Source organism: Amia ocellicauda, chromosome 14 (genome assembly GCF_036373705.1).
Source record: "Amia ocellicauda isolate fAmiCal2 chromosome 14, fAmiCal2.hap1, whole genome shotgun sequence".
Classification (NCBI taxonomy): Eukaryota; Metazoa; Chordata; class Actinopteri; order Amiiformes; family Amiidae; genus Amia; species Amia ocellicauda.
The window spans coordinates 6,894,986-6,916,180 of NC_089863.1; the positions used below are offsets into that span (position 1 = coordinate 6,894,986).

General features: G+C 39.7%; 1 protein-coding gene across 1 annotated transcript in view; it reads right to left on the reverse strand.

Moving 5' to 3' along the window:
- gal3st4 (galactose-3-O-sulfotransferase 4) overlaps positions 1–7,297 on the reverse strand; it is a 29,711-nt gene extending 22,414 nt beyond the window's left edge. Inside the window, exon 1 of the mRNA XM_066722722.1 lies at positions 6,963–7,297. The gene's annotated coding sequence lies outside the window, so the exon portion shown is untranslated. The remainder of the gene's footprint in view (positions 1–6,962) is intronic.
- Positions 7,298–21,195: the final 13,898 nt, after the last annotated feature.

Here is a 21,195-nt window from a genome sequence, read left to right on the forward strand (position 1 = left end):
TTCGTTCAAACTGACCAGCTCTGCGCTTCTAGTGTTAAATTATAAAGGCGAATCACGCAAGAGATCACATCACAAGTAATGGTACAGTATATGCGCATTACTGCAGGATTACAGCCGCTAATGGGAAAACTAAACTGGATTCAAACTCGATTCCTAAAGAAATATTGAAGACAAAGGAAAGGGTTTCTGTTTGATTTGCATGCAATGCTTTTGTTACAAGGGCAGTGTGAGTAGGCCTACAGTATCATTTGTGAGCACAACACACGTTTGCTGTAGCAATTATAATTTTGTTTGCTGATTATAATTTGGTGTTTTATACAAAAAGTATACATTCCTATTTTATTTTTGACCGTTAACGTTACAGCATTGTTATACTGTAATATTAATGACTAGTTTTTATTAAATTGTGTGGCACAACCACTTAAAGTCTTAAAGTTACACTTATTTTAATTTTAATCAACCAATGTCCATTGATTAACTGATCAAATATTTGAATCGACTGACAACATATATATATATATATATATATATATATATATATATATATACACTCACCTAAAGGATTATTAGGAACACCATACTAATACTGTGTTTGACCCCTTTTCACCTTCAGAACTGCCTTAATTCTACGTGGCATTGATTCAACAGGGTGCTGAATTTTTATTTTATTTTTCATTAAAGCATTTTAAAATCACTTGTTATTTCAACATTTTAAATTTGGACTGCTGAGATCTGGGAGCTCTTGGACGGTGCTAATACACAATGGTTGGAAAAGTAGCATATTACTCCAAAGGCCACGATACACTATGACATTTCCATGAAATCCGATTGCATGAAATCGCACGATTTCATCGGGTGAAATCAGATGAAATCGTGACGCAATCGCATGATATATAAATGGCGTTTTGTAGCGAGACTACGTGGTGAAGTTTGGAGTTTTGAAAGAGAATAGCAAGAAAGAAAATCGAGATTGTAAATACTTTCTGTACAGGCATATTTAGTTATGGCAGCTTCAGCCATGCTGTACATTGTGGCAAAAAGAAGACGGCTTCACTGAAGTCTATGTAAGTGTACACAGTGATCGAATTGGGTTAGAGTTTATGGGGGGTCCTCTAATCCTGTGGGGGTGGGGTATTGCCAAAAAAAATCTTTTCATAATGACATTATCCTTCAAGAAAAGACTATGGGCATAAATACGTAAATAAGTATTTTATAATCTCCCTTTAAAAAAACAACCATTACAATGATAACCTATTTTTTTGTTTTTAATGTTCCTAGAACTCGCAGTGATAAAATAAGGAAGATATGGTTTAGGCAACAATTACCAAAAAAAGTTGGTAACACATTTCTTCGCAGACGCGAACAGACTACATGCAAATAGGCTGACATTAAATGAAACAGTGTAAGCAGTATTTTCTGTTCAATCATAATGAGGAGAAATGAATAACTTAAATAATTTCATTCAGAATGAGGACGTTTGTTCCATGTAACCAAGTTTTTCAGAGTAACGTTAGCACAGCTACCTACAATTATCTGATAGATAAGATCAAACAAAACAAAACCAAAAATCAGCTAGAGGCTACCAATGAGCTGCTGTTCAGCACGAAGGTGAACAATGCGATAGTTATAGTAACTAAAGTTAAACAATGCTAACTCAGAGAAGAATGTGATGTCTACACTTACTCAGCTGGTGAAAACTCGAGAAGATCTGAGGTCCGGACCACAGCGACCTCTGAACAGTGGTCAGGACCTCGGAACCTGTATGCATATGAACACTTTAATACTATTTGATTTTGATTTTCTGTTTTTTTTTTTTTTTTTTTTTTATAAGAAATACCTATATCGGCTACTTAGTGATTAACATACTTAGGGCCGGATTAAATCAAAACTTTGACCCACCTGCTAATAGAAAACTACAGAACTGTACTCAGTTGCGGCTCCATTTTTATTAAGATGCCTCTTTCTTCTAATCATAAATGTCATCGGTATGATGTACAGGTTTGTAGTTTGCTATTAGCAGGTGGGTCGAATTTTTGATTTAATCCGACCCTTAATCACTTCCCCGTTATTGTACGGAATAATAACAGTAAACACATTATTATTATTATTATTATTATTATTATTATTATTATTATTATTATAACAGTAGGGCTAATAGTACTTGTAATAGTAATATTATATGTTTGTGATTATTATGATAGTTGTTTGGACATGTGCAAGTCGACAATATATTTTACAGTACATGGATTTTAGACGGTGTGTCCAAGAAAACAAAACAAAACATAAAACCCATCCCAGTTTGAGCTATGTGATCTGGACCACTACTTGGACCACAGTGCCGAGGTCCGGACCACTCGGTCGCTGTGGACCTCGGACCACAAAATGCTCCGCTGCCTCAGTCGCTGCTGTAACTGATTCCAAAACTGCGAGTTGTCGCACGAGTCAATGTCGGGAACGAATTGACCTGCTCCCTACTGCTTAGAACGTCTAAGAACGTCTTTAGAACGTCACTGAAGAAAAACAATCGATTCTGGAACACTGATGACATTCGGAAGAAGCCGACAAAGTCGTCTCGTGTCAGGGCATTAATTTCGACAAAACATAATATTTGTATTCAATGAAATATCGGGACCCCCCAAGTTTAAAGTTTTCACTCTTATGGGGGGTCTCTTACCCGTTATAGGGGGTCCCGGACCCCCCCAGCCCCCCCTCAATTCGAACACTGGTGTACACTCAGTATTTGTTGCAGAAATTAATTAAAGCAATACTAGTTTCAGTATTGTACTATGTAAAAATATATTTGCATGAACGAACGAAAAAAACTAGCAGAAATTGAGTAATGTATTTAAATGGAAATTTGAACATAAAACATAAAAATGATTGTTATAAATGACATCAAAGTTTTAATTTGCGGGGTAATCGCTCCGTGTCCACTCAATCTGACTACAGTTGTAGACACTTGTAATACTACACAATGCCTGTGTTTTTCAAGCACATGAAAGACTGTAGACTGTAGGTGAGGTAGAGATTGCGACTTAAACGTGATTTGCGTTTATGCAGCTAAATCACTTTAGGCATATTTTATACATATATTCTGGAAAATCACGAACAAGTATCCACAGTGTATTCAGGAATACAGAGTAATCAAATTCGTTCAAACTGACCAGCTCTGCGCTTCTAGTGTTAAATTATAAAGGCGAATCACGCAAGAGATCACATCACAAGTAATGGTACAGTATCTGCGCATTACTGCAGGATTACAGCCGCTAATGGGAAAACTAAACTGGATTCAAACTCGATTCCTAAAGAAATATTGAAGACAAAGGAAAGGGTTTCTGTTTGATTTGCATGCAATGCTTTTGTTACAAGGGCAGTGTGAGTAGGCCTACAGTATCATTTGTGAGCACAACACACGTTTGCTGTAGCAATTATAATTTTGTTTGCTGATTATAATTTGGTGTTTTATACAAAAAGTATACATTCCTATTTTATTTTTGACCGTTAACGTTACAGCATTGTTATACTGTAATATCAATGACTAGTTTTTATTAAATTGTGTGGCACAACCACTTAAAGTCTTAAAGTTACACTTATTTTAATTTTAATCAACCAATGTCCATTGATTAACTGATCAAATATTTGAATCGACTGACAACATATATATATATATATATACACTCACCTAAAGGATTATTAGGAACACCATACTAATACTGTGTTTGACCCCCTTTCGCCTTCAGAACTGCCTTAATTCTACGTGGCATTGATTCAACAAGGTGCTGAAAGCATTCTTTAGAAATGTTGGCCCATATTGATAGGATAGCATCTTGCAGTTGATGGAGATTTGTGGGATGCACATCCAGGGCACGAAGCTCCCGTTCCACCACATCCCAAAGATGCTCTATTGGGTTGAGATCTGGTGACTGTGGGGGCCAGTTTAGTACAGTGAACTCATTGTCATGTTCAAGAAACCAATTTGAAATGATTCGACCTTTGTGACATGGTGCATTATCCTGCTGGAAGTAGCCATCAGAGGATGGGTACATGGTGGTCATAAAGGGATGGACATGGTCAGAAACAATGCTCAGGTAGGCCGTGGCATTTAAACGATGCCCAATTGGCACTAAGGGGCCTAAAGTGTGCCAAGAAAACATCCCCCACACCATTACACCACCACCACCAGCCTGCACAGTGGTAACAAGGCATGATGGATCCATGTTCTCATTCTGTTTACGCCAAATTCTGACTCTACCATCTGAATGTCTCAACAGAAATCGAGACTCATCAGACCAGGCAACATTTTTCCAGTCTTCAACTGTCCAATTTTGGTGAGCTTGTGCAAATTGTAGCCTCTTTTTCCTATTTGTAGTGGAGATGAGTGGTACCCAGTGGGGTCTTCTGCTGTTGTAGCCCATCCGCCTCAAGGTTGTACGTGTTGTGGCTTCACAAATGCTTTGCTGCATACCTCGGTTGTAACGAGTGGTTATTTCAGTCAAAGTTGCTCTTCTATCAGCTTGATTCAGTCGGCCCATTCTCCTCTGACCTCTAGCATCAACAAGGCATTGTCGCCCACAGGACTGCCGCATACTGGATGTTTTTCCCTTTTCACACCATTCTTTGTAAACCCTAGAAATGGTTGTGCGTGAAAATCCCAGTAACTGAGCAGATTGTGAAATACTCAGACCGGCCCGTCTGGCACCAACAACCATGCCACGCTCAAAATTGCTTAAATCACCTTTCTTTCCCATTCAGACATTCAGTTTGGAGTTCAGGAGATTGTCTTGACCAGGACCACACCCCTAAATGCATTGAAGCAACTGCCATGTGATTGGTTGGTTAGATAATTGCATTAATGAGAAATTGAACAGGTGTTCCTAATAATCATTTAGGTGAGTGTATATGTGCGTGTGTGTGTTATTGTAATGAAGTATGGTTTGTATTATTATTATTAGCAATGGTACGCTATCCTGAGACATCAAAACATTTGCATTTGACAACTTAAAAAGAAAAAGAAGTGAACAAAGACTAATCAAGGCTAACTTATCACTATACAGTGTACAGTATACACCACTTCAAAATGTTAATGCTTTTAGGGTCCCAGAACACACCCCTTCAGAATGTATCATCTTAAGTGCCCTAGATCACGCCCACTAGAAAGGGGCCCCTGTCAAGTGCAAGGTCTACTCATGGTCTAATCCCCCTCAGCCCTGCCTTTCAAAAAGGTTCCCCCTATTCTACTTCCAGCATTGTTAGTATGACCATTTTTATAGGCTTACCTATAAAACAGTGCTACTGGTGGTTGTTGCAACTTGTTACAACATGCCTATAAGATTACATCATAACCCTTCTGTAAACATCTGTAAATGGGCCATTGCTCACAGGATGTCCATACTTCTGCAAGGACTCAGTCCGAGCTTACAGATAACATTGGCCACCTCTAAACAAAGCTAACATAACTTTATTTATAAATGAGCAATAACAGCCCACAGGAGCGTTGTTAATGTAGGCGTACAGGTCTGTAAACTAATTGTCTGTCAAAAGTGACAGATCTAAAGCCAACGTATTACATGTACTGAATGCATTACAATCAGAAGATAAAATGTGTTATAAGCCATCAGACAACAAAGCTGAGATATTCATCTTCCTTTGAGCCTGTATCAGGTATATATATATATATATATATATATATATATATATATATATATATATATATATATATATATTATATTATATTACGGTTAAAAAAACACTTGCTAAAAATAACATAACTGCTTAGGCTGTTAATCACAAATCAATAATAAAGATTCATCATCAACTGCCATTGGTTAAAGTTGATCTATTTAGATAGGTCAGGTTATCATTCCATTATAAACAATCTGCAGTTCAAATAATTATGCACGTAAGGAGGGTGGGCATACTGGGAACAACGGACCACTTATTAGCACCACGCAGCTAATCAGTAATGGATGCCAGTTAGTGTCCGGTTTCTATCACCAACACTGATATGAATATGGTATCAAGGGAAAAGCATTTCTACAACAGCAATGTACAAATCCACACACGCCAGAGCTGGGGTCAATAGTAATTAGAGTCATTAACCATTTCAGCTAGTCTGAATGATAATTACTGTGATATTTCGCCGAATTACAATGATGCTGTATGATTGTAATGACAATTAAGATGACATGCATAGTTTTACAAACGGGGGAATGGCATTAGCTACCATGGGTTAGTAAGCTCAACCACGGTCTGATTTGTTTAAAATATAAAGTCCGTGTCCCCTTTTCTGCTCAGAATTATGTATGTAGTTACTCGATTTCTTAGCAGACCCCCTTATCCAGGGTGACTTAAAATTGTTACAAGATATCACATTATTATGTATGTAAGGAATCACACAGTTCTGTCTGAAGTAACATTCAGATTGTGCTTTCACACATTTACCAACCGTATGCTGTCATAGCCTCGGGCTCGTTGGCTTTGACTTTAAACTACCTAACGAGGGTCTCCTTCCACTCAACGCAACATTTTTTGCAATATATTAGTCATCTTGACAAATACACACACACACACACACACACACACACACACACACACACACACACACACACACACACACACACACACACACACACACACGATGAGGCTTGTTGATATGTTTTAGTATTACACTATCTATATATAGTACTAATACATCATATCAACGGTACTCAGCGACACGTCGTCGAAAAAGCATTCCTGGAAACTCAATTACCGACCCTACATCGTTCAGTGGCATTAGAGACGGGATCGGACTGAGTGGGCAGGAGTTTAAAGAACTTTCTGATCATTTTTAGGGGTTGGGGGAGAGAGGGAGAAAGCAATACACAAAAGACTGTCTGTCAAGTTATTTTCGGTGCAAGAAAACCGCACCGCTAAGTTCATACCATATTTGTTTTCCCCTCCCATCAAGTTAGGCCACTTACCCCAGTTTTGTCAACTTTCCTTCACTATACTGGTTCACACGGTCCGCTCTCTGCCCCAGGTCAGTCGCGATGAGCACCCCGCACACAGGGCACCACACGCCCGCATGACCGCCTCGCTGCGTCCGGAGCTGCTCCGGGGAGGTTCGCGTCTGAGATTTTTTGTTTTTCCGTCTGAGAAGTAGCTCGGTCCGTTTTTCTCCCAGTCACCCGTCCGCTCGCTTTTCCTTTCTTTCGTGTCTATGAAGGCAGCACAGCGGGTCCTGCCTGCTCCCCTCCACAATGTGTGCCTGGACAATCAATTACCCCGACAACCCTCCTCCCTCTCTCTCTCTCTCTCTCTCTCTCTCTCTCTCTCTCTCTCTCTCTCTCTCTCCTTCCCCTCCCATTTCTCCCCCGACTCCCCCTCTCCCTCCCTCCTGTACCGAATTAGGCTTGCTCCCCCCTCCTCTCTCTCTCTCTATTTATGGACTATGTACAAGGCTAGAACAGGGACAATGTATTCATCATATACCATTTCAAAGCAAACTTTCCCTCTTTGTAAAAAGCACATTCGTAATTCGTAGTAAGTGGTGCTTGTAATTTTAGAACAGCAACAAAGTTTGTTTTGTGCAACCAAAATAAAACAAAGTAAATCAAAACAACAATAACAGTAATATGCCTAATAATAATAATAATAATAATAATAATAATAATAATAATAATAATGACAGTCAAACTGGGCGGCCATTCAACCCATTTGCTTATAATTAAGTTGTTGGGAGTCTGCAGACCTGCTTAAGATCGAGTGTATTAACTGTAAAGCAAGTTATAGCTACTGCAGTATGTTTCAATATTAATTATGTTGAACTTTTAAACCAATATATAAAAGAAGCAGTTTGCCATTGGTTTCGGTTGACACCTTTGCAAGAGTTGTTTTGCATATTACACCCAGAACAGTGATCGTGGTGTGCTCACATGTTGACTCGCAGCTCGCTACTCGCTTTTCCCAGATGTGTTACAAACAACTCGTAACAGCCTCTAACACTCAAAGCATTGGCACTTTACTCTCATTTTTGTGCTGTATTCCTCTTGGACAATCCCGTGAAAACGAGTAGTCTATATAGTGTGTTTGTTCTCTTTCAAATGCATGTGCTGTGCCCTTAGGGACATTGTGCTAACGTACTTGGTTTGTTGAATGCGTATCTAATGTGTTCCTGACTCTAGGTGCTGCATGCTTATTGACAACACATGTTGTACCCATGCACTGGATTGTCATGTTTACAATACTTTAATGGGTTTTAAAAAATACTATAATTTAGATAAGATATGAAAGGTGCAGGTATAAATGCTTTACACTTGGAACATATTGATATATTAAAAAATAAAATACATGCCATATACACTACCGGTTGAAAGTTTTAGAACACCTATTTTTTTCATTTTTAATTGAAATTTATGCAGTTTAATGTCTCAATGTAATCTGAAATTAACACATACAACAAACAATCTCAAACAATTTGAGATAAAAAAAAATCATGGGATCATTTTGTTTAACAAAATTTAACCCCTTAAACTGACAAACCCCTCCGGTACCCTTAAAAGGGCACCAAATCTGTGTGATTCTCTTTAATCCCAATTTGTACTCTTCACTCTTGTGTTGTTTGCCAAGTGTTTGGTATCCCATGAAAGTTGAGACTCTCAGCTTTCTAACGATGTGAAGCATTCTCTGATGTGCAAATCTGATCTGTCCCCCCCCACCGGATTCTAAAATGGGGGGTGGCGGGATATACATAATTTCAGAAAATATTGACAATTATGACACATTCTGGAACCAGACAGTCCACTGATAAAAACAAGACCATCCACGTTTTGGTAGAAGCAACACACACCCATAGAGAGCTCAGAATGTCAAGATGGAAAACTCTGTTTACAGTGTACTAATACACAATGGTTTTACATAATTGGATCTGAACTTCTCTGTGTTTGATAGAACATCAAATAATATATACTGAATTAATTAATCGTTAGGTTGTTCTGAACAAAACAAGCCTATTTGAAATCCGATCGCTGTGCGCAACACTGCCAAATAATGCTTAACAGGGTGTAGTAACACAGTATATAACTGAAATGCACATTACTTTTCAGTTTTTGCTAACCTAAACTTAAAAAAAAAAAGTTTATTGCTTACCTTAGTACCATTTCAGGTTATTCACTTAAAGTTGATGATACTAAAACAGGTGGCTCAGCAGATACAATCTCTGCAGCACAGGTTATTCAAAGTGACTATTCAGTTGTGGGCCGACACCTGGCAGATGAAATTCAATGTGGACAAGTGCAAGGTAATACATGCAGGTAACAAAAATGTCCACTATAATTACACTATGGGAGGAACAGAACTAGATGAAGTAACGCATGAGAAAGACCTAGGAGTCTACGTGGACTCCTCACTTTCCCCATCCAAACAGTGTGGGGAATCAATAAAAAAGGCAAACAGAAAGCTAGGGTATATTGTCAAAAGTGTAGAATTGAGAACAAGGGCAGTAATGTTCAGACTGTACAATGCACTAGTTAGATCTCATCTGGATACTGTGGACAGTTCTGGGCTCCACACTTCAAGAAAGATATTGCTGCTATAGAGACAGTTCAGAGGAGAGCAACCAGATTTATTCCATGGGTAGAATGGCCTACACTTGTTTGTAAACTTTCTTATGCTCTTATGTTCTTATGATCACTTCAGAGTGTGGGGGAACCTCTCATTCATTGTCAAGATCATTAACACTTTAAACACAAACACATGGTTGCAATACAATCCTCCCTTAATGTTCTGCTAGTTGCTTTGATTTTTATCTATATAAGTGCTGGAACAACAGGAAATAAAGGGGGTGTCTGAGGGGGTGCAATTATTCTCAAAATGAGCCCAGAAGGCCAACATACTGCTGAAACTCCATTCTTCAAATTCCACTTTTTTGCCTTGGTCTACAAGCAGATATATATGGACACAAGTCTGACCGTAATATTGTGATCAACTGTGTGATCGTCTCTCTCTCTCTCTCTCTCTCTCTCTGTCTCTGTCTCTCTCACACACACACACGCACACACACTTTATTTAATAATAATAATAATAATAATAATAATAATAATAATAATAATAATAATAATAAATACATAAGGTTAAGAAATGTATGTAGAGTACTGTGCAAAAGTTTTTAGATTTATTCCTGATCAGTGCTTGTTATTTTCTTATGTGTACTTTATTATAATTATTTTTTAAATATATAATTTCCTGGAGTTAAACAGTTTCAGAGTAGAACGAACAATTAGAAGGCGATTAATAAGGATTTTAAATTCTCCTAATTAAAATTGCGTTTCAATAACACGATTCAAGGGAACATGAACTAGTAGCAAATCAGACAGCAAGGCAAATTCACTCATTAATATCCAGTTAGAGTGGATCTTTATTCGAATTCAGCCAAACTTAATGTAGGAAATCAATAATAAGTAAGCACTAATTGTTCGTTCTACTCTGATACCCAGGTGGCCAGGTTCACTGTGCTGTTCCCTAACCACAACAGCTATACAAGTATAAAATGAAACCTATTTTAAGTAGCCTTCAACTGTTGCTGCCAGCTGTCATGACTAATTGTATAAAACTTTAAACATACATAATAAATAATACAAAATAGTTGTGTGTATATATATATATATATATATATAGCCTGTACATTATATATACACATATGCATGTTCTTTGGCTCTACAATAAGTGAATGCACTCATGGTTACAAATGCTCAAGTGGAGAACGTATAATGAGGGGGGTGAATTGACACGAGGATGAACTGTTGCGGGACGAATTGACAGGGACGAATTGACATGGACCCCTGTGGGGGCCAACCATCACTTCCAGGACTCCTTGTTCTTCTTTATGCTGAAGATAGTTCTTAATGACTGTCGCTGTATGTTTGGGGTCGTTTTCATGCTGCAGAATAAATTTGGGGCCAATCAGATGCCTCCCTGATGGTATTACATGATGGATAAGTATCTGCCTGTACTTCTCAGCATTGAGGAGGCCATTCATTCTGACCAAATCCCCAACTCCATTTGCAGAAATGCAGCCCCGAGGAACCTCCACCATGCTTCACTGTTGCCTGCAGACACTCATTCATGTACCGCTCTCCAGCCCTTCGGCGAACAAACTGCCTTTTGCTACAGCCAAATATTTCACATTTTGACTCATCAGTCCAGAGCATCTGCTGCCATTTTTCTGCACCCAAGTTCCTGTGTTTTCGTGCATAGTTTATTTGCTTGGCCTTGTTGCCACGACAGAGTTATGGCTTTTTGTCTGCAAGTCTTCCATGAAGGTCACTTCTGACCAGACTTCTCCGGACAGTAGATGGGTGTACCAGGGTCCCACTGTTTTCTGCCAATTCTGAGCTGATGGCACATCCGATTGCGAAGGGAAGTAAGCATGATGTGTCTTTCATCTGCTGCAGTAAGTTTCCTTGTCCGACCACTGCGTCTACGGTCCTCAACATTGCCCGTTTCTTTGTACTTCTTCAAAAGAGCTTGGACAGCACATCTGGAAACCCCTGTCTGCCTTGAAATGTCTGCCTGGGAGAGACCTTGCTGATGCAGTATATCTACCTTGTGTCTTGTTGTTGTGCTCAGTCTTGCCATGGTGTATGACTTTTGACAGTAAACTGTCTTCAGCAACCTCACCTTGTTAGCTGAGTTTGGCTGTTCCTCACCCAGTTTTATTCTTCCTACACAGCTGTTTCTGTTTCAGTTCATGATTGTGTTTCAACCTACATATTGAATTGATGATCATTAGCACCTGTTTGGTATAATTGTTTAATCATACACCTGACTATATGCCTACAAAATCCCTGACTTTTACCTAGAAGAATTGATGCTGTTCTGAAGGCAAAGGGTGGTCACACCAATTATTTGATGTAGATTTTTCTTCTGTTCACTCACTTTGCATTTAGTTAATTGATAAATATAATCTATTAACATGTCTATTTTTGAAAGCATTGTTACTTTACAGCATTTTTTCACACTTGCCTAAAACTTTGGCACAGTACTGTATATATTTGTGGATTACATGTGCACAACTTTTCTCCTCTCCCTCTACTTTGTCTCTCTTTCTCAGTCTCAACTACTGTACAAAAAACAAAACTGTAGGCCTACTCATTACTGGTAATATTGCATCGCCTCCCCCCCCCCATCTCCTTTCCATTCTCTCTTATACATTTTGTTCCCCCTAAGAACAAAAGTGCCATTCATTCAGTGGCTCCCAGTGCTCAGGGGTCTCCAGTCACATCACGAGGCTACATGGACCCCCTCGGCTCAGCACAACAAAGTGACTCCGGCTTATCCTTCCTGCATCTGACTCCCCCCCCTTTCAACAGTTCAGCAGAGTGACATGAACACCCCCTGAAGAGACGGCAGCATGGGACCTGCTCAGGCTCCCCGCCAACAAACCTGGACCGTGGAAATAACTGCAAAGGTCTGAATTTCCCTTCACCTCCATCTCACCCGCACTGTGGAATTCGCTGCCTGGTTATTGTTGAAGAGGCTCAGACACTGTAGCAGGCCTGAACTATTGCCTGGTGCAAAAGCGAAGCCCCAGAAACGATTACCAAAGCCTTTTTTGTTGATTTGGATTCTAAAAAGTGTAAAGAATCTCCCAACTCCCAAAAACTAGAACTAAAACAAAACAAAGAAGCTGTCAGGTTCTCTTTTCCCTTCCATGCCCCTGAGTACAAAATATTTCCACAAAAAATGTTGATCCCCCATATTAGGGGGCCCCTTGCCTTATCGGGGCCCTAAGTCTGCTAATAGCTGGTGGTGATATCCTAACCCCCTGTAAAAATTGTGTGCATTGTGCAATGTTTGGGAAATTACGCGTGGCAACTTGGACTGTTAAATTACTTTACAATACTGAGCATCGGTTTCTGTTCAGTCTGAATGCAACGCCCGCCAGGCACGTTATGGCCCCTTTTCAGGACATTGCAACGCAGGACGTAACAGTTTGCGTAACTTTTACCCTCTCCGACAGCTAAAGGGTTGATCTGAAACCCCAATTAGGAGGAAATAACTGAGGGTCTGCTGGGAAACTGAGCGGCAGAACATGTGGAGATCAAGGGAAAGGTGCCGTGACCTTTTGAAACAGTGGCCCATTGTATCCACACAGTATTGTGTTGCGTCTCTGGGTCTGTTGCTGTAACTCAAGTCCTTCCTCTCTCTGATTAATTCATGCCCCCAACCCCCATCCGGTCCATTAGCTCGCCTTTTCCAGTGCAGGGCTATCAGTGCACACTGTCCAGCAGCAGCAATCTCAGGAAACTTTCCCTGCTGCCCGTATCCACATATCCAAGCCCTTGATATAATCTCTATGCCTCAGTGCATTCTCTGCTGCCCTCCCCACGTCCACTATAGCTGTTTTATAATCTGTGATCCACATAAAAAGGGGGACGCTTATTAGTCAGTCTAACTGAATCAGCCCCACCGAGGTCAATAGAATTAGCTCAATTGAATTACTTGGCCTTCGGGCCTCAGCCGAAGGAGGCGGGCAGCTTTATCAGATGTGCTCGTCTCATGGGTTCAGCTTTCAGCACTCTCATGCATTGGCTTTCTGCCTCAAGTGTTTCAGATCCCTGGGAGGTAATGTGGAGTAAACCAACCCGAGGGCTGCTGTGTGATACCGTTAGAAAATAAGGCATCTTTGGAAAGGAAGACTGGAGTTGCAATTTCTCAAACCCTTTCTATGTGGGACTGTCTCCAGGAAAGCAATACTATACTATAGCAAGTGTAGAGTAATACTATACTATATGATGATGATGATGATGATTATTATTTGTATTATTGTTGTAATAATAATAACAACAGCAACAACAACAACATTCCAATGTTTAGAACTTTGAACATGAGACGTAACAACGCATGTTACTTGCTATTAAAGACAATCTGCAAGGAATTGCAAAATGACTGAATGATTTTCAAACTGAGAAGTTGTTTTGCAGGGAAACGTAAAACCTCATTAAGGTAACTTAATTAATTTCATCCACAGGGGGTTTATTACAGTAAATGTAGTGAGTGTAGAAACGTAGAAAAACGTAGAAACATTACCACAGATTAATCACTTTGCAACCAACTTCCAATTTTTAAAATCATAACAATCAATTCATAACAATGTGTAAATGTAGCATTTTATTCCCACCACAAAATTAATAAAGAAAAAAACCTGATGCTCTTCTCTACCAAACAGCTACCCGTCCAGTGGTTCCGCTAGTACCAGAAGAAAGGTTGGCACCACACTTAGCATTGAGTGTATGTGTGGGGATTTCTGTGCAGTGTGCTTTTCTCCAGCCGAGTGTGTGTGACAGAGAAGGTGTGTGTGTGTGATTCTGTGTGTCAGGACTTGACTCTGTGGGTGTGTGTGATTCTAGTTGTCAGGATTTGACTCTCTGTGTGTCTGTGTGTCAGGACTTGCCTGTGTATGTGTTACTGGCCCGGGGTAATAGAAAGACTCAATAGCAGATGGGGCTGGATCGTGTTTCTAATGACTCTTCAACCAGACATCAGTGCAGCACATGTGTAAACTATTACCACCTCTCTAGAGTCTGTGCCCTCATCCCACCCGCCACTTACTGTTCCTCTCCTTCCTTCTTCCGGGTTCCCATCTGGCTGCCTGGCTAGTCCCGACTAATCCGTGCAACGTCGTCGACCTCTGTAATTAGCCAGGATTTATTGATTTGTGGCACGTAATTAAAAACAAATTGAGAAAGTGGTGCTTGGAGAGTGAGGCTCAAGGACTTTGCCAATTGGGGATGTTTGCGTGTATGAGGAGGTGAACTTGCTCCTCACGAAGCCATCTTAAACGCCTCATTTTATAATTAAAATTGGTCATTTCATTAAGTTTATTTGTGTTACATTTTAATTAAGATCTTGTTAAATCAGGTTCAAACAACAACATGTACATGTTTCCATTTATTTTCTTTAATTTATTTATGTTTACATTACAGAAGTTGACTTACTTGTCTTGGGGCTGTGCAATGCCAAGGGCATCATATTATATTTTATATTTAAAGGCAGGGGCAGGCAAGGGCAAATTTTATCTATGGGGAGTATAATTGTAAGCAGTGGAATATCGGTTATTGGGAGAATGTAATACTTTTAAGTTTAAGTTGATTTTATTTTAACATTACTTGTGATGTCTAGACGACTGGGTCAGAACATCTCCAAAACTGCAGCTCTTGTGGGGTGTTCCTGGTCTGCAGTGGTCAGTACCTTTCAAAAGTGATCCAAGGAAGGAAAAGCGGTGAACCGGCGACAGGGTCATGGGCGGCCAAGGCTCATTGATGCATGTGGGCAGCAAAGGCTGGCCCGTGTGGTCCGATCCAACAGACGAGCTACTGTAGCTCAAATTGCTGAAAAAGTGAATGCTGGTTCTGATAGAAAGGTGTCAGAACACACAGTGCATCGCAGTTTGTTGCGTATGGGGCTGCGTAGCCGCAGACCAGTCAGGGTGCCCATGCTGACCCCTGTCCACTGCCGAAAGCGCCTACAATGGGCACGTGAGCTTCAGAACTGGACCACGGAGCAATGGAAGAAGGTGGCCTGGTCTGATGAATCACAAGTTCAAGGTGTTGACTTGAACTCGTGATTCAATCGGCAACGATTTGTTGGCAATGACCCATTCACACAGACCTTGCCAGCAACAATATGCCGGCAAATTGCTGGCAATTGTTTCAGTGTGAATGGGGTTTAAGTGAGCTGGATGCTTCATTAAACTTCCTCCTTTATACAAACTACGCAGGTTTCTGTTAAGACTAAAGTATGTATCTGTTTACTGTTTTGTGAATGTATTTTCAGTTACATTTCGTTTTTTGTTACAGAGAGTCCTGAATATGTTTATATTTGTTCTGTAGTTTGTTTTGACTTATTTGTGCTTACTTTGATTTTTGGTGCATCCTGTTATATTACAACACTAATTTGGAATAAATCTACATGCCTACAATACTCCTTTGAGTTCCCACATAATTTTGTCTCTCCCCCATTGAGCAACTGGGAGGGCTCCGATACATTGTGCAATCACTGCTGACATTAGATGGTGACAGTGAAACACTTGTTTGGATTACTGTCCCCGTTGACTGCTTTAAGTAGACTCAACACACGGCAAGAAATACATAAACAATTATGCAAAATAAGACCTCTGAGTTGTAGGAGTAGTAGTAGGCCTTGTGGTAGCTGTAGAGCTGCAGCAGTAAAAGGAACAGCTGAAATCTGGATACACGTTAATAATAAAAAATCTGTACAGTTAAACAAAGCATTTTAAATCTTTGTAAAGAATCTCAACATGATTTTAAAGCGTTCCCAAAGTTTTGCACTGTGTTACTGTGTTAGTAGTTGCATTATTATGGTTATTATAATTATTATTAGGAGGAGGAGGAGGATAGTAGTAGTAGTAGTCATAGTAGTAATAATAATCATCACCAAAATCAATTAATATAACGAAACAAAAAACAATGTCTTTTTTATGGTTTCTCTCACCCCTGTACCTTTTTCCTGTTCCCCCTTCTCACCCTTCTTATATTTCCTCTCTTTCACTCATTTGCTTTATTTCTATACTCCTACCTTCTTTTTGCTTCCTTTATCTGACTTACTTATTTCCACCGGCCTGAGTTTGGCTCATTAATAAAGGCATTGTGATTGTTTAAGTGCCTCCCAGTGAAAGTAGATTCCCATCTTGTGTAAGTCATGCAACCTTATTTTGGAAAATATATACACAGATTCATGTACCTTCTTAACTGAGAAATGTAGGATTGTGGTAAAGGTCAGGAGACAGCTTTGAAGTTCTGTGTTTTACGACACAGGCCTGTGCTCACCAAAGTACGACAAACTGACATATGGACTGTCATGCCCCATCTCCACAGAGACTAGCACCAAATTCAAATTAAATATTTGTTTTGTGAAACACAGACAAGGTACTTTATACATTCCATAAACCAGAGCAACAAACTCAAATACAACTACATGCTGCTAAGAGAAGTGTTACCCAGCTTCTCCTTCAGTTTAATAACAAACAAGAAAAGGTGACTTAAACCTAACTTAATGACACTTAAGTAATTCTACCTCAGAACCAAAACATGCTCAAGCCATGTTTGGCCTTAAAAGAAAGAGCATTAGCTAAAACAACCATTGGACCATTTATATTTCACATACAACACAACATTAACATTCGGTAAGAGAATTATTCACACATCCTAATTGATCCTCCACTGACATGGGCATCAGACCAGCCCCCCGCCGGGATTCCTAAAATACTCAAATTTAACATTACCGAGAAAGAACACCTGGCTTGTTTGGTATCAACTGTAAGGTCATGCTTTAAGGGAATTGAAAATGTAATTGATAGAAGTAAAACTTGAAAATATAGAGAGTTAGAAACTCTAGGTAACATTTGAACCATTTTTCACATTCCTCAAAGCCATCACACCCCAATACACATCCTGTAGGAATCAAGGGAGAGGAATGGCAAAGACTGCTTCGGTTCAAATTTCATTTTATTACCCAAACCTGACCAATCAGAAGTTTCCACCAAAAACCTGAAAGCTTTGCAACTATCCTCAAGTCGACGCAGTCTGCCAGCCCTCCCCGCTTTTGACTATCTGCATAACTGAATCTCAGTAAACCACACAGGTAGTATATTTTGTGTACTAGTCAAGAATTAGCTAAATCACGGTTACATAAAACCTAGTGCATGAGATCTAACTTGTAGGAACGGCTAGTGTAATCATAATTCTTGTTTGTGATTTTACATGTTGTGTGCCTCAAAACTTGAGTATTGGATAGATCTCATCTCAATCTCACTTTTAATATGATCCACCCTGCTTTTCTCTGTCCTATCTTTGCAAATACATATTGTCTATTTACGTTTTGAATAAACCTATACAGTGAGGGAAAAAAGTATTTGATCCCCTGCTGATTTTGTATGTTTGCCCACTGACAAAGAAATAATCACTCTATAATTTTAATGGTAGGTGTATTTTAACAGTGAGAGACAGAATAACAACAACAAAATCCAGAAAAATGCATTTCAAAAAAGTTATAAATTGATTTGCATGTTAATGATTTTCTTGATTTTGTTGTTGTTATTCTGTCTCTCACTGTTAAAATACACCTACCATTAAAATTATAGACTGATCATTTCTTTGTCAGTGGGCAAACGTACAAAATCAGCAGGGGATCAAATACTTTTTTCCCTCACTGTATCTGTATAAAACAGCCTCAAGGTCAATTCATGCAGATCAACCTCACTGCTAATCTGAGTTTCTATTAGTTAAAGTATTGTGGTAACTTGACCGCTGTGGGTTATATGTATGGGGTCACTAGATAACACTACTTTATTCAGCAATTATTATTTCTTCTGATATCGATACCAGATAAACAAACCACACTTTAATGTCCTAGGTCAATCAAAAGTACTTACTAATAAAACAATAAGTGTAATTTCAAAATTTTGGCTGTATCTTATCAGATCAGCATCCTTTCATTTCAGTAAATTATTTACACATGTATACGGTGGAGTTTTTATTGTCAGAAGCCATATTCTACTACTTTGAAAGAAATCCTCAAGTGGGTAGAAGTTTGTAATTTGCAATTTGATGGTTGGTTGAATATTGGATTGGGTCTGGGCCACGGTTAACAAGCAGCAGACACCATATGTGTTAATCATCAACTGTATGCATGGTAAATCAACATACATCAAGTCTAATAAAAACATTGACCCTCCTGCTGTTTGCAATTTATAGCCTAATGCAGTACTTTATTTTATGTGTACAAGAATCAAATAAAAACAAAAATACAGAACTCATTACCATCCGGTGATTACATAGTGCTGTTGTGTAGTTCCTTGTTTTATCTACATTTTCTATGACTTAACAAAGCAGTACATGCAATTTCACTTCCACAGAGGTAGACTTTAATAATATGTATGTATTTATTCATAACAGACACCCTTATCATCAGCTTAATATCACAGTTTACATATACACATTTCAAAACCTTACACAGTACAGTAATACAATCAGTAAAACATACAATAAACAGACAACCTAGAGGACCAGAGAGGTCTGGACGGAGTGCAAGGAGAGATGAGAGTCTGTAGGTAGCTGGGTACAGTCTGGTCGAAGCAACTGTAGATTAGGGCCAAAGTCTGGACCTGGATGCCGGCCGAGATCTGGTGCCGGTGGAGGGAGCACAGTCGTGGGGCAGCATGTGGGACACCAGACCACCAGATCAGCAGCCCAGTTCTGGTTGAGCTGGAGCAGGCAGGGAGCAGATGCAGGCAGGACGGCCGGCCAGTAGGGAGCGGCAGTAATCCAGGCGGGTGAGGACCAGGGTCTGGACGAGCAGCTGAGACGAGTAGGTGGTAAGGAAGGGACAGAGAGTATAATATACTATACTATCAGAAGCCTGCTTAGGGAGCTCTGGAACTGCGTGCTTGTGGCTAATGAGGCACACGGTCATTTTCAATAAAGCTGACTTTATCTGAACCCCATAATTACCAATTAAGACATTCTCCCCATATGATGGAACATGGTGGATGACCTTCCCACTGAAGTCATAACAGCAGAGTCCTTGACCTCCTTCTGGTGCTTACTCAAAACACATATTTTCAGACTGTACCTGTAATTTAGTCATTCATTCTCCTGTAAGATAACACTGTACAATGTTTTATCATACTACTTGCCTTGCACTGCTAGTACTCATATTTTGATTTCCCCTCTGCTGCCTTTCCCTTTGCCCTTGACTGTGACCTAACATCTTGTCCACACTTGGCTTTTACAATCCAGGATGTAAGACTGATATATTGTATACACTTGGGCAAATTGGAATTCATAAAATCTATTATGCTTTGAATTGCACTGTATTATGTAAATTGAAATTTGTAATGTTTTATGCCTTGAACTGCACTGTATTTTTGCACTTTATATTGCGCTTATATTTTGTAAGTTGCCCTGGATAAGGGCGTCTGCTAATAAATAAATAAATAAATAAATAATAATAATGGCTAATAAACACAGACTAAACTTGGATGCCACAGTTATTATTAATAAATTGTGCTTAATATGATGGTAGTGTTTAAATGACAATAGAGCTATGCATTGTGGGAAATGTTTGTTTTAATACTCAAATTGGTTCAAACACCAATATAGAAAGACGGGCAACAGGCCTATTTGGGGCATTTTGTCCCATCATAGAAAACATCCACATTATTCAACCTTAACATTAAATCCAATTATCAATCTGTAAACTACTGGCATAAGATCTTGACTTTGCCCTTTCTGATACACTGACTTACAGTGGGGGAAAAAAATATTTGATCCCCTGCTGATTTTGTACGTTTGCCCACTGACAAAGAAATGATCAGTCTATAATTTTAATGGTAGGTGTATTTTAACAGTGAGAGACAGAATAACAACAACAAAAATCCAGAAAAATGCATTTAAAAAAACCTTATAAATTGATTTGCATGTTAATGAGGGAAATAAGTATTTGACCCCTTCGACTTAGTACTTGGTGGCAAAACCCTTGTTGGCAATCACAGAGGTCAGATGTTTCTTGTAGTTGGCCACCAGGTTTGCACACATCTCAGGAGGGATTTTGTCCCACTCCTCTTTGCAGATCCTCTCCAAGTCATTAAGGTTTCGAGGCTGACGTTTGGCAACTCGAACCTTCAGCTCCCTCCACAGATTTTCTATGGGATTAAGGTCTGGAGACTGGCTAGGCCACTCCAGGACCTTAATGTGCTTCTTCTTGAGCCACTCCTTTGTTGCCTTGGCTGTGTGTTTTGGGTCATTGTCATGCTGGAATACCCATCCACGACCCATTTTCAATGCCCTGGCTGAGGGAAGGAGGTTCTCACCCAAGATTTGACGGTACATGGCCCCGTCCATCGTCCCTTTGATGCGGTGCAGTTGTCCTGTCCCCTTAGCAGAAAAACACCCCCAAAGCATAATGTTTCCACCTCCATGTTTGACGGTGGGGATGGTGTTCTTGGGGTCATTCCTCCTCCTCCAAACACGGCGAGTTGAGTTGATGCCAAAGAGCTCGATTTTGGTCTCATCTGACCACAACACTTTCACCCAGTTCTCCTCTGAATCATTCAGATGTTCATTGGCAAACTTCAGACGGGCCTGTACATGTGCTTTCTTGAGCAGGGGGACCTTGCGGGCGCTGCAGGATTTC